At 46.5% G+C, this 14,129-nt stretch overlaps 1 long non-coding RNA gene across 1 annotated transcript; it reads left to right on the top strand.

Annotated features, from left to right (window-relative positions):
* Positions 1–5,134: 5,134 nt before the first annotated feature.
* On the top strand, positions 5,135–6,671 carry LOC149355455 (uncharacterized). The gene is made up of 2 exons (XR_016289721.1): positions 5,135–5,511; positions 6,422–6,671. It is a non-coding gene; the product is annotated as an uncharacterized LOC149355455 (long non-coding RNA).
* The last annotated feature ends 7,458 nt before the right edge of the window (positions 6,672–14,129 follow it).

The raw sequence follows: 14,129 nt of genomic DNA, 5'->3' as shown, positions 1-14,129 counted from the left end.
TGACCCGAAAGACGCGGGTTCGATCCCTGCCGCGGCGGCCGAATTTCGATGAAGGCGAAATTCTAGAGGCCCGTGTACTGTGCGATGTCAGTGCACGTTAAAGAACCCCAGGTGGTCGAAATTTGCGGAGCCCTTCACTACGGCGTCTGTCATAGCCTGAGTTACTTTGGGACGTTAAACTCTAATAAACCAACCTTTTCAGTTGCTCACGCCTGTTTAATTTGAGCTGTGTAATCGTATTCTACCTCTCTCGGGGCGCTGAACACCTGACAGTACCGGTAAGTAGCCTTCATGTGATAACGCGACTGTGTGGACGCGAAATAAAAAACGCAGAACTGACAGGTGCAGCGGAATGGTAGCGTTTCTTTCACGTGTTGTGGCAGTAAAAGCAACAATGCTGTTCATCACGCCAGTGGCCAAATATAAGGCGCATTCACACGCTCATAACCGTTTCCCGTGCGAAGCAGCTGCGACACAGTAAGACGTCAGACACACGTACTGTCGCGATCATACTATTGCGAGACGTGGGAAAGCGTGGCAGAACTGTGTTCTGCGCCACCTAACGGCGCACCCTCGCACTTTCGCCCCTTGCGGGTATATCTGTATCCTACCCATAGGTGACGACACTGCGCGGGCGGCGCACTGGCCGCAAGCGGCCAGATAAAGTACCAGCCGCGTCATCCGAACCGGGCCGCTGATCGCAGCGGCAGTGTCGATGAAGCGGGCAAACTTCGCCCGAAGAAAGAAAACATAATGAAACATCTTGTTGCGATAGCAACCATGCAGATATCGCACGGCTCGTTTACGTCACAATAGCCGTTCGCATGGCATGAACTGTTCCTTGCGCTGTCATCAGCAGCATCGTCGTGGCACTTTAATCAACCTGAGCGCGGTCCTTGACGGTGCGGTTTTAAGCCAGTGCTTCCCCAGCGGCACGGTGGTGGTCGGTAAACTGCAAGCGGCTTTCAGTGCAATCACGGTGTTTTATTTTCATTGTTTTGCTTAAACTCACTGAAACCGTTAGCAAACGCTTTGGTTAACTGTACAATGTAACTGTTCTGATCGCATACATTGTTAGCAATAGCTCCTGATTACGAAAAAAGTATTTCGGGGTTGCCGTTCCCAAGCATCGGCCAGTAAGATGTGAGTGATAAAATGCCTTTGTAAGTATAAGAAAAAAATACTTATATGCAGTGCGACGAGTTAGTGGCATGGGTCGGAAAGGAAAAACCAGCAAAATTCAGTAACGAAACAGTGGCGCGCAATAAAGTGTGGCACGAATGAAATTTGTAGCAAAAAGTAAATAAAATTCATTACATTCATCTTGCTACTGCAAACTGTGGCACAGTCAAAGTTTGAGAGCACCCATGCATCAGTGGCAGAAGCGAAGACCAGCATAATATGTTATTGGCGTGTTAATACTGTTAAGGTTAATCATTCCTTATGCCTTACAGAGCAGCGAGTATAAGTTTAATACTGCGCTTGATGTTGAAATGTGGTGGAGTGGGCAGCATATCACCCGACAAGTGAGTCGTAGTTATTTTACAGTAGGCGCTCTGGAAACATAGTTGCACTTTTAGTTAGCGCAAATTAAAGCAAGGGGGCAGCTAAAAACATACTTAAAACATGTGCGTGCTTGAATGCGCTATCGGGAGAAAGTCGAAAAAAAAAACGCATCCAGACGAGCGGACAAATCAAGAGCAAGCAAACGACTGAGTAAACGAATGGTATAATACGCAAGTGCATGGAAGTACGAACGAGCGGCGCGCACGAAAGCAAATGCTACAATTATTTAAAGAATGAACTAACGAGCTAACTAGCGAAACAACGAGCAGGGCGCGCAGCAGGTGAACGAATGAACGGGCCAACCAACGCACGAACCAACGAGCCAAATTCAAGAGAAGAAAAAAGACGAGCGATAGTTACATGCTCGGTTATCAGGGCGTCGGCACTTATTCATGTAGCAGGTTGAAAAAACCCGCCAAAACTCATCGCCTTCAAATAAACCAGCGCGAAGCCGCTGCTTCATGAAAATGCAGTTGGCAACAAAGTGGTACAGAAACAAAGCGGCAAGAGTGTTTTCTTCATTTTATGGGCAACAGGTTTCGGGAAAATGGCATTCACAAAACGCGCATTCCCCTTAGAAAAGCATTGCCTCCCACAACAGCCCGGGCCGCTGAGCGAACAGCCATCTCGTGGCACTTCTGGAAACTAAGGGACTTTATCTGAGAGCGGCGCGGGCCGCTGTGTCCTCACCTATACTATATCTTCCACCGTGCTTCACGCGGCACGTAGCTCAGAACGGGCGCCAGGCGCCGCATCGATATCTGGCAAGCATCTGCCTAAGCCGCTGACGGGTGAAGCAGATCGCGGGTTGCCTTTCGCGGCGCAGCGACTCATGGTTAAGAAGAGTGAGCGTGCACTTATGTTTTCCATTTATTCTCGTCTTCCTCGCAGGCGTGACCACCAATTTTCAATGCTCAAGCGCTGAACGAACGGGCCACAAGGCTCCGAATGCCGGGATGACCAACTGCATATGGCTGCGAAGAGCGTTGGTATACAAAGCCTTCCGCGAAAAATGTGGTTACGTGAAACAGGAAAAGGAAAAGTATAACAATGTTCGGCAACAATTCCCTCAGGTGTGTCACGCGTGTCCAGCACTCTGCGAACCTAATGCCTCGTGAATTTGGCGTCGGCGGTGCTTACTGGTTGTAGTTGATCTGCGGGGGGATGGAAGCTTCAGAAGTCGCCGTTTTGAGGAAGTGTCTCTCATAGTGCGAACGCAGTAAAACAAAGAACACGTCACTGAGGGCCCCTTCCCCTTTACGCAAGCCGCTGCTTCGCGAAAAGCGGCAACTACCTGTTTCGCCCTTCTCAGTGGCTGGGGCCGACACTAGCTGAATATTGAAGCGGCACCTGGCGCCGGTTCTGATCTACGCCCGCCGTGCGAAACGTAGGAGTGAGGCTAGAGAAATGCTTGCGAAAAAAGAATGAGCGGGAGTGCGCCGTTAGGCGGCTCCGGAACGCAGTTTTACCACGCTTTCCCACGTCCCGCAATATTGTGATCGCGATAATACATGGTAAGAACAGCGTCTACCCAGGTAGCACACGACGGCGGGCCAATATTGGAAATCCACTGGCAAAGCGTGGCCCTAACTAGGCCCAGAGTTGCCAGTGAGCATCCGATATTGGTTGTGCCACTCCTTAGCACATCCAACAATGGCCCTGGTTGTCCGTCGCTTTACCAGCATTGGCTGAGCCCTCATTAGATCCTGGCTATCATGGGCCAGGATTGCCCCACTGTTTGCCATTGCTGGCTGTGCCATCATCGAATCATGGCTATCATGGGCCATGTTAGCCAGTGTTGTTCCACTCTTTGCCAGAATTGGCTATGCCATTTCCGGGAGCTGGCTATATTGGCCTAGGATTACCACCGCTTATCCAGTGTTCAAAGTATACTGGCAAACGTTGGTAAACATTGTGTCATCCATTAAAATGGGTTCAAAATTAATTTTATTGTCGAGTACCATATCGGCAGTTCATAATTTTCGAACGCGCTAAAACATGCGAGTTCAAAGATTTGGTTTTATTTATTATTATATTTTAAGCGAACACTTTTGCAGTTTGTGAGCAAAGCTACCCATGATTCCGTTGGAAAAACTGCACTCTGGTTGCGCAGTGAGCAGCAATAATACGTTTAGAATTGCGATCGAAGTCCTGTTGATCAGAATTAACGTTCTGATTACACCCGAGACGCCTTCAACAAAAATTGTGAACAGGTGCCTTCAACAAAAATCAAGAAGTTTCATTTTATTAAATTTTTGGAATAAAAAATCACTTTTTTTTATTCGCTCTAGGAATTCACTGCCGCAGTGCGCAGCTGGTGTCTGCTTCAGGGAGATCGCGATACAAACGTAATAGATTAGCGCAAGTGCATTCGCTAAACCGAAATTGTGCTCAGTTTTGGCAACGTCCAGAAACGAAGCAGTCGCCTCGTAATTTTGAATTATGCGTCGCGCTCGTGAAATATTAGGCGGGTGCTTCATAAACGCACGCGGACACGTGCTAAGCGATTCCTACGCTTCCCTACGTCGTGCCCTGTGATTGCGCCTTTCCCGTGTTTTCTGATTTGCTATTTCCTTCCTTTTCTGCAAATCGTTGTGTTGTAAATTGTTGTTTTTGACCATTTTATTCTTCTGTTGCGTAATTTGCATTGGGGGCAATATAGCTCTTGCTCACGTCCTTGCATATTTACTCGCAAGTTTTTTTTTTCTTTCGAACATGACCTTTATTGATGAAAACCGTCGAAAGTAGTAGCGAACCACAATTCAACATGCCTTTGTTTGTTTTTGCTTTTTTGCGCGAAACTTCCACACCAACAAACAATTTGAGGATTCTTCGACGACCACTGAATAAATGGACTGACAACTGGCGTTAGACGCATGTTAACCTAGCTTGTTTGGCGCATGTACGGTACATGAAACTATGAAAGAGCGCGCATTCTGCTTGGATATTTTTTTTGCTTTATATTTTTGTTATTATGTGGTAACATTTTAAGCTATCTTGAACTAACAGAAGCCAATACGGCCCCACAAAATACGCGAGTGTCTCAAGTCGTTTTGGCGAAATGCATCTTGAAGCTCCAAGTTTTTCACTTCAAAATTTTCAGGCTTTTGCTGCAGCTTTGTAGCAATACTTTGACGCTTCCGTGTTTCCCATCCACTTCTCTCTTGTAGATATTCCTTTCTGTACTGCCTGTGGCCATGTGACTCATTCTCCAAAAATTCCAAACCCTTTTCACGTGTTTTGGCCTCTTTCCTTTTCTCTTTCAAGTCTTCAAGTCCAATATCTCTCCACCTGTTCTCCCGGCCGTGCCCTTTTCCAGGTAGCGGGCTAACACCCCACCCCGCGAAGCGCTATTTTTTCTTTCTGGTTGTCACTTTCTCAAACCTGTTTTCCCTCGCGCGCAGCTACGCGCTTCGCTGTTCCTCCACCTCCCTGTCTCCACCTTTCAGCTCGAGGACTTTTCTCGGAACCGCAAAACCTGTGTAAAGGAAAATTCCTCTCTCCCCTCCAGCCAACCCCCCACCCCCCCACACCATCGGCTCCACTGCTTGTCTTGGAACGGCGCGACTCATCACAATAAGACATTCTTGACTGCACGGCGGAGCTCAACCACGTGCAAACCAACGCGACGAAAATGCATGCACACTCGAGCTAGCACCGTTCATAGTCTGCGCACGCGAAAAGCCACACTCATATATTAGGAGAGCTCCGACGCTGTTCGTACCGCCTGCAAGATCTTTTGTAAGTACTAAAACTCTTTTATCTTGATATACGTCTGGAAGTTAAAGTGGTTTTTGTAGTAAATGTTGCTTTGACTACATGCGCCTTTATTTTTTCGGCAGGAGAAGAGAGCGAGCCAAAAAGCACGAGGACGACTTCTGTGTACCCACTCTCATTGCGAAATGGCTTGCTTGACGTCGTGCGCAGTGGAATTGTGGCCGAATGGTGAGAATTTAATTTTTCGTCTTTGGTGAGATGAACTCACTAAAGATTCACTACTTTGGCTAACAGCGGGTTTGAACTCATATGAATTGAGATAGGATGCATTCGGGAATATGTCCTTTACCGCTTATGCACGACGGAAATCAGAACCGCTTAATTAATTTTCCACTGCAGACTAGTTGGTAAGGATATGTGTAATACTTCCGTAGTGTTTCTTTTTGCCTTCTACTCTTGCAGACTCAATAGAAAATCCGCAATTACTGGTTAAAGCTTTTGCCCAAGTTCTCTCGCAATGAAAAAGGGCATTACTCTGGACTATCAGACTAGTATTTTTGTGTGGTTTTCAAGTTGCAGTTTCGAATCCAACTATAGCATGCATGCGAAGCAACTAAGGTAAAACAAAGGTGCCCTGAGTTCCTTGCGTTCAGCGTATTTCGTCAAAAGTCGCAAGCCGCATTTTTGACCCCATTAAATAAAACTAATCAAAAATGTTGTTTTGACGTCCATGTGGAAAAGACGCTACAACCTGTGCATATTTACTGGAATAAAAAATTACCTCGCAATTTAGAGACACAAGTTATGATATTAAAACAAAATAATACATTAATCTGTTTTCAATATCACATTAATTTCCTTATCTCGCATTGAGTATATTTACTGGGAGTGCGACACGACGCATTAAACTAAATTAAACCATTTGGTGTAAGGGAAGTTTAGTAAATTAAATTCCACTTTGTGCAACTAATGTGGGGCTGGTTCTTAAGAATAAATTAAAAATTATCCTGTAAAATATGTTGCTAGTGTCTTCACGATTACTGTGTTTCACAAAATTCGGTGTTATCTTTGTTATGTTTGTTTTTGTTCTGTGATGGCCATAATTCAACTTACCATGACATCATGCATCTCTTTGCAGGCTTGGCACTTCGTGAGGCCATCGTGCAAGAACTGGACGAGGAATTTGTTTGAATGCAGTCCAGCAGCCCCCTTGCAAGTGGAGTGCAACGATTACTTCGGATATGACTGATCAGTTCACTGGAGGACAGCTCCGTTGAGCGCTTTTTGGATGCCTTAGCCGTGCCGCAGCAGCTTGCCGAGATGCTTTGTCCAACCTGATCGGCACTCACCAAACTTGAAAATAAATTGTTTTCCCACAGCCTCTGCCACCATGCTCTTAGGCCCCTTTTCTTTACTCCCCAGGGTGGCTGGTGGTAGCGCAAACCATCCTGTGTGCGCTAGAAGCGTGATTCTTGTAACTCAAAGCAATAAACGGGTCTTTTTTCTGGAATTCTTTCGCACCCTCATTTATGAATATTTGCTAGGTAGAATGTTATGTATGTACATCTATCCACAGTGCCGGTCATTGGCGAGTGGGTTAATTGCATGTGCCAGCGTTCGAAAGCTGGATGCCATTATTCGAAAGCTGGAAACCATTATTCGAAAGCTGGATGCCAATATTCGAAAGCTGGAAACCATTATTCGAAAGCTGGCTACCAATGTTTGAAACTTGGCTACCAATGTTTGAAAGTTGGATGCCAGTATGAGACCTTTGCTGGTCCATGCTGCAGAACGAACATCGGGACTGCGTTGGCCGCTTGATCGGCCGAGCGTTGGCCCAAAACTGGCATGAAAGTAAGGCCAATGTGTGAAGTGGTAGCGCTCGGCCCAAATGCCAGTGTAGGACCGATGTTCGTGCCAAGTTTTGCCAACACTTGCGCGACGTTCGGCCAATGTTGTTGTGCTGCCTGGGTAGGACGTGCATGCATTAATACACGCTTCCTATTTCTCTCAGATGCCCTGATATCAACCAGCACACCGTTTAACGAAATCCTATGTTTTGGAGTGCTTGAATATTTCCAGACCATATTATAATCACTTCGAAGAAATAATGAAAAAATGAATGCTTCTGAGCGTGAGTCCTAACCTTTTTGTTCACAAAGACGGGCAGGTAGGCAAGGGAAGGCTTCTCCAGCGCGCGTCGCGTCTCGAAGGCAAGCCAACATATCACAGCATGCAAACTGAGGACAAAGTCATAATGCTCTTAACAGCTGCCTTACCAGCAGGACGCCCTCGATGCAGTCGGCAATGCCTCTGAACAAGCGCGAAAATTCCAGAGCGCGGGTGGTAGGGAACCATGGAGCGACGCCCGATGTAAGGCGGTTAGCGATTGGCTAGACTGCCCGCTGGTGGGTTTTGTTTCGATTGCAGTTTGACAGATGGCGCAACGTCAGTTTCAGCAGGGTGAGTGTGCGTGATGGTTATGGTATTACCAGCGGATACAGACGAGCGACCCGAAGCCGCCTCCCGCTTGAACGACGGCCAGTTCCAGATTATATGATTTAGATAGGCTTTGCTATAACAAATTTTTAATTTGAGTAGAGTCCTTCCGAATAGAAACTAAACAATTGGGGATTTGTATGGATGTTAATTTGAAGTTTACGCCAGGCTTTGGCCTGTCGTTTGGAGAGCGTTTTATCTGCTGGGGGGAATCTGAGTCTCGCAAGCCTGTAGTGCTGCAGGATTTCTCTGTAAGAAAACAACCTGTCCTTTGCCAGAGTGTAGGGCGGGCGGGCTGCACGACCCAGCTGGGCGGGACAGTTATTTATTATTTATTTATTGATCTGATACCCACAGCGCCTTTCGGCACTACAATGGGGGGGGGTTACAAATGCAAGAGTAAATAGCACAATGCAAAATGCAAAAACACGTCACATACAAGTGATGAGAATAACACAAAAAGTATGCAGCATAGTAACAAAAAAAAAGCAGACACGCGGTCATACAAACGAAAATGGGAACGTGCGCATGTGCTTACATACCAAGAGGGACAAGGCTGTCGACACATGCAATCGTGACGTATGCCAGGGAAGCCAAAGAAACTATGAAATGAGAACACACACGCAGCTAGGTTGTGAGCTAGGCTATAAGCCGCCTCATTGCCAGCAAGGCAGGCATGAGCAGGCGTCCAGAATAGGCGAATGCACCGTGCGGGCTGAGAATTTCGCAGTATCCGTGCTGCTTGTGGGGATTCTTCCCAACGTGTCGTTGCGTATCGCCAATATTGAGTCGCTGACAATGGTTTCTGTCGCGGATCCCGAAATGGCTAGAGGAATGGCTGTTTCTTATCCAGCATATGTGTGCTGAGTGCGTATAGTGCCCCCATTTATGGTGTACCGTGTTCTGTGGTGACCACAGCTACCATCGTATCAGCCGAGGAATCTGCTGCATCTTCATTACTACAGAGTTATCATTAAGAAAAGTTTGCCCAAAGATTTAGCTCTCTCTGCACCACGTTCACCGTGGAAATCTGGGTGCATGTTCCGAGGTATCGGTGGAATGACCAGAAGCTGTTGTATATGTTTGTGAAGGTCAGTCTTTGGTCCGCATTGTCGTCCGTATGTTATACCTAGTGTGGACAGAATGGGTCTGCCATTTCGTGGGCAGGTTTTCACATAATGTGCGACATCGGCAGACAGTCGGGGCCAGCAATACTTGTCTTGAATGCGGCGGAAGGTGCGAGAAAACCCGAGATGTCCAGCTGTCGGCTTGTCGTGTGAGGCCTGAAGAACTCCGCGCAGACTTGCAGGTACAACAAGAAAGTAGGCTGTCTTGTTCGCTGCAAAGTTCTTCTTCACGAGGACATCGTTCTGTACACAGAACGAAGACAATCCTCGCTTGAACGAGGCGGGGGGGGGGGGGGGGTTGAAGAAACCTTGCCTTCCAAGTATTCGATGAGGCGTTTTAGCTCGGAGTCCGAGCGTTGCTGCAGTGCAAAAGAGCTGGAGCTGATGGGTCCCAGGAAGGCGTCCTCATTGTCTTCCTGCGCCGGTGCATCTTCAGGGGCTCGTGACAGGCAATCGGCATCAGAGTGCTTGCGTCCGGACCAGTGAACCACGGTGACGTCAAGCTCCTGGAGGCGCAGGCTTTATCGAGTGAGGCGGCCGGAGGTTTCCTTTAAACTGCAAGCCAGCACAGTTCGTGGTGATCGCTGACCACCTTGAACCGTCGTCCGTACAGGTAGGGGTGAAATTTCGACGCAGCCCAGATGAGGGAAAGGCACTCCTTCTCAGTCGTCGAATAGTTAGCCTCGTCCTAGGAGAGGGAACGGCTGGCGTATGCGATTACTTTCTCCAGTCCGTCGGTGTTCTCATCGAGGACGGCGCCTATACCAACGCTGCTTGTGTAGGTATGAATTTCGGTCACGGCGTTTTCATCAACGTGTGCGAGGGTCAATGGGGACTGTAAACGACGCTGAAGTTCCTTGAAGGCTTCTACTTGTGGCGCTTCCGATTCCAATGGCACGTCTGCCTTTTTGAGGTTGGTCAGAGGCTCGACGATGCGCGAAAAGTTTTTTGACAAGTCGTCGGTAATACGCACACAGTCGGAGGAATCTCTGCATAGCTTTCTTATCGGCCGGCGCTGGCAACAATGCTGAAGCACCTGTTTCCTGCTTGTCTGGGCGTACTCCCTCTTTGCTAACGATGTGGCCTAATAACAGCAGCTCTTCATAGTCAAAGCGGCACTTGTGTGCTTTCAAATTTAGGCCGGACGACTTGATTGACTCTAGGACTGTTTGAAGCCTTTTCAGGAGCTCTTCAAAGTTCGAGGCGACGACAACGACGTCATATAAATATTGCCGCGAATCTTTGTAGCGTTTGTTTGTAGTGTTTGTTCATGCTTCAAGGCTGCCGACACGCCGCTTTATCGCTTCGTTTGTGACGCAAAACGAGCCTAGATTTATGTCGATTGATCGCATCCAGGCGGAGCCGGTTCTACTTTTCGCCAGAATGTTCTAGTAACTTTCTAAGCTTTATCTCGAATGTTCGCTATCAACTGTAAAAAGAGCACTGCCAACAGCGGCGGGCATTCTGTTCGACGACCTCCCAGCACGCTTGTTGCTACGCCGCCGCCGAGTGATTTAGTTCTTTGCGGGCGCAAGTCAGCCCAAATAAAGAGTTTTCGTTTAGAAGCGATTCTCGCTGTTTTGCTATTCGCCGGACTGCAGTCGCAACTACGTGACAATATACCAGACAAGTTTGCCACTTCAGGCCTGCCAGCACGGTATCCATTACTCGCTGAAATGTCGCTGGTGCGGAATAGAGACCAAATGACATCACCTTGAACTCTTAGAGGTCATCCGGAGTGATAAATGCAATTGCGGTCTCCTCGTGATCGCTTTCATCGGCATCAATTTGCCAGTATCCGCTCTCGAGGTCCATCGATGAGAAATACTTGGCATTACAGAGCCGGTTCAGTGTGCCGTCGATGCGGGGGAGGTGGTAGACGTCCTTCTTTGTTATGTTGTTCAAGCGGCGGTAATCAACGCTGAATCGAAGTGCGCCGTCTTTCTCTCGCCTTAGAACAACCGGTGCCGCCCAGGGGCTCTTTGAAGGCTGGATGACGTCGTTGCGAAGCGTTGCTTTCACTTGGCCCCAGATGGCTTGTTGTTTTCGTGGTGATACACAGAAATGGGCTCGGGCGCAGAGCTCGGCCGTGCTGGTGGGTTATAATGCGATGCTTGGCAATAGGCGTTTGTCGCACCTCCGGCGATGACTAGAAATACTCGTTGTAGCTTCGAAGCAGATTGATTGCGGATCTGGTCTTGTGTGCTCCTAGCGAGACTGAGTTGATGTCGAAAGTGCGCGAGTTCTTTTGGTCAGGTGAATCTTCTGCGGATGGGTCGGAGAGGGCGAAGGAGACTCGTACGTCGGATATTTCGTCGAAGAGAGCAATCGTCGTTCCTCTGTTAACGTGCCGGTATTCTTCGCTGAAGTTAGTCAGCAGCACTGCGGCTTGTCCATTGCGGAAATGTGTGATGCCTCTTGCGATGTCGATTCTTCGGTCTGGAAGCAATTGAATGTTTCCCTCGATGATGGCTTCAGTGGTATTGGCTTCCGTGGCGCCTACAGTGACGATGACGCTTGAGCGGGGTGGGATGCTCACTTGTTCCTCCAGGACACTCTGAACAACGTGATGTTCCAGAGTTCTCATCGAAAGTATGGCCTCGACCGCCGAAAGCGCGATCAGCTTGGGTCGCAGGTCGATGATCGCCTGATGTCCCACCTCCTTAACAAGTACAGTTTGTAAATTACTCGAGCATATTATACATACTCAGGTCATCAACTACCTTGAAGATCATAACATTATTTTCGATCTTCAGCACGGTTTTCGCAAGGGCTACTCATGCGACACCCAACTTGTCGGTTTTATTAACGATATTCATGCACTGATTGACGCTCGTTTTCAAGTTGACGCAATATTTTTCGATTTTTCTAAAGTATTTCATCGCGTTCCACACCAAAGGTTGTTGCTTAAACTTCCCCAACTGAACATTCACCCTAATATTATTGCATGGATAGCAGATTTTCTCTCATCTAGAATCCAGTTCACATCAGTTAACAACTCTAACTCATGTTACCCTAATGTTACGTCTGGAGTTCCACAAGGCAGTGTACTGGGAGCTTTACTTTTCCTCACCTATATTAATGACTAGAGACCGGATTTTAGGCAAATGCCTATTTTTTTCGACGCTTCGTAGGCGCACCATTTTTACATATGAGCACGAATTAGGTGTTGACAATATGTTTAATATTCTTCTTATAGTGCCTATAAATGCCTATTTTGGTGTCAGTGCCTATAAATGCCTATTTCCGACGTCGGTGCCTAAAATGCCCTATTTTACAGAAGAGGGGCCTGTAATACGCTGTGGTTTTGCTTTCAGATTCTGTTTGCTTTCAAATCCATTTCGGTTTTGAGTAGAAAACACACCTGGCAACATTAGATGACCTCGTCAGTTGGCTGTGGTGAACACTGCACCTACGCCGGCTGCGTACACAATACCAACCACGTCAGCCGAAAATATCGAAGCAACCTTTTTCCTAATTTCTGCCATTTTATAATGCTAGCTTGTTGAGGACCTTGGCTGTTAAAGTGGTAGTTGACCAGATGGCACCACAAATGACAACATATTTATTAATGTTCAGGCATCGTGTATGCCTGCAATAAATAAGTTCCATTCCTGTGTGAGCGAAGACTGAACTCATTTGTCAGATGTTTTGAATTGACAATGTTTATATCAAATTCTAAATACATGGCCTCCTGTTAAGGTGTTCATTGTTTCTACTTTTGTGCACGGCAAGCGAATTGCTTGTTTCGAGGTATACCAAAGTGTTTTAAAAGGGTTGGTAACCGTCCCTTTTGCCCTGCTGAAGCATGTGTATTGTACGAAAAGTTGCGTGACATCCTTAAAAAAAACGGCTTTTAATGTTCGCACCTTGCTTAAGGTGCCAAATCATTCTTGCTGTGTTTTTCTTTTATTTTACGGCAGATATTGCGCGCTGAAGTTCGGAACTGTGCGCACTTTTGATAAAGTTTATAGTGCCTATTTTTCTCCGTTAGGTGCCTAAAATGGAATTTTAGCCGCCTATTTATGGCGCCTAAAACGTGCTTTTTAGTGCCTAAAAATCCGGCCTCTATTAATGACTTACCCAATTGTGTGACGTCCAGAATGAGACTATTTGCTGACGATTGTGTGCTTTATCGATGTATAACCTGTAACACTGACAGCCAGCCACTGCAGTCTGATCTTGAAGCGAATAGCACATGGTGTTCTAATTGGTTAATGCCGTTAATCTTTCCAAAACTAAGCTCATGTCTTTCACCAACAAGCCACGTATTCCTACCGCCTACTTTCTTGATAACAATAGTGTACAATTCACCACAAGTTACAAGTATCTTGGCATTAGCCTTCAATCCGACTTATCATGGAATCATCATATTAATCTCACTCTTGGCTCCGCTAACCGTACTTTCGGACTTCTCAAACATAATTTAAAAGAGGCCGCGACACATGCAAAAAAAACTAGCGTACACCACATTAATCCGTCCGAAACTCGAATACGCGTCTGCCATTTGGGATCCTCATCAGAATTATATCATCAGTAACATCGAAGCCCTGCAAAACCGTGCTGCGCGATTCATCTTTTCTGATTATTCATGTTACACCAGCGTCACCTCATTGAAGACTAAAGACGAGTTAGATAACTTAGCACTGCGCCGAAAAATTTACCGTCTATAACTCTTCCACAAACTTTATCGCCATCCTTCGCTTCATGATGAATTCTTTCAGCCACCGCCAGTTATCTTTCCACGTCGCGATCATCCTTACAAAGTTAAACGCATTAACTGCCAGTCATTCCATTATGCCTATTTTTTTTTGCCACGCACAATAACCGAATGGAACGCTTTGCCATCAGAAATTGCCACAGAATCTGATCTAAATAAATTCGAACACCTTATTCACTCATGTTTCAACAACTAAAAAGGTATTTCTTTCAGCGTTCTTTCTTCCGCCTTGTCTTCTTTTTATTTTATATTTTTGGTTTTGTACTTCAGCGCACTTTTTCCAGTGTCGTTTTTTCTTTTTCTAGCGGAGCTGTTATTTATTCTCAAATGTTGCTGCTATGTGCATTGTTGCGACCCTTTCTGTGGATGCCTATTTATGATTAATATTTTGTGATTTCTATTTTATTTTAGTGCAATACTTTTAACCTTATAACAATGCTTTGTACTTACTCCCCCCATGTAATACCCTCAAATGAGGGCCTTTGGGGGTATTTTGAATA

The sequence above is a fragment of the Amblyomma mixtum genome, chromosome 3 (genome assembly GCF_055824585.1).
Source record: "Amblyomma mixtum isolate Tamu chromosome 3, ASM5582458v1, whole genome shotgun sequence".
In the NCBI taxonomy this organism is placed as follows: Eukaryota; Metazoa; Arthropoda; class Arachnida; order Ixodida; family Ixodidae; genus Amblyomma; species Amblyomma mixtum.
Note: the sequence above shows the minus strand (reverse complement) of the source record. Positions and strands in the feature narration are given on the sequence as shown.